At 54.1% G+C, this 207-nt stretch overlaps 1 protein-coding gene across 1 annotated transcript in view; it reads left to right on the forward strand.

Moving 5' to 3' along the window:
* LOC100749842 (steroid receptor seven-up, isoforms B/C) overlaps nt 1–207 on the forward strand; it is a gene marked incomplete at its 5' end in the record, with an annotated part of 41,703 nt that overhangs the window by 40,264 nt on the left and 1,232 nt on the right.

Here is a 207-nt window from a genome sequence, read left to right on the forward strand (position 1 = left end):
GCGACACGACGTATGCTTTAATTGAACCCTCGTCGATGATCGGATCGCGAAATTCGAGAACCGACGCCACGCAAACTGTCACCGACCGCACCGCCACGGGATAGAAGCTATCGTCGAATTCCTTGGTGGTCGCCACGTGCGCGTAATAGCCCATTACGCGTACGTATGGAAATAATGCGATTTGCATGCCCAAAGAGAGCTCGCCGT

The sequence above is a fragment of the Bombus impatiens genome, unplaced genomic scaffold (assembly GCF_000188095.3).
Source record: "Bombus impatiens unplaced genomic scaffold, BIMP_2.2 scf_0504, whole genome shotgun sequence".
Classification (NCBI taxonomy): domain Eukaryota; kingdom Metazoa; phylum Arthropoda; class Insecta; order Hymenoptera; family Apidae; genus Bombus; species Bombus impatiens.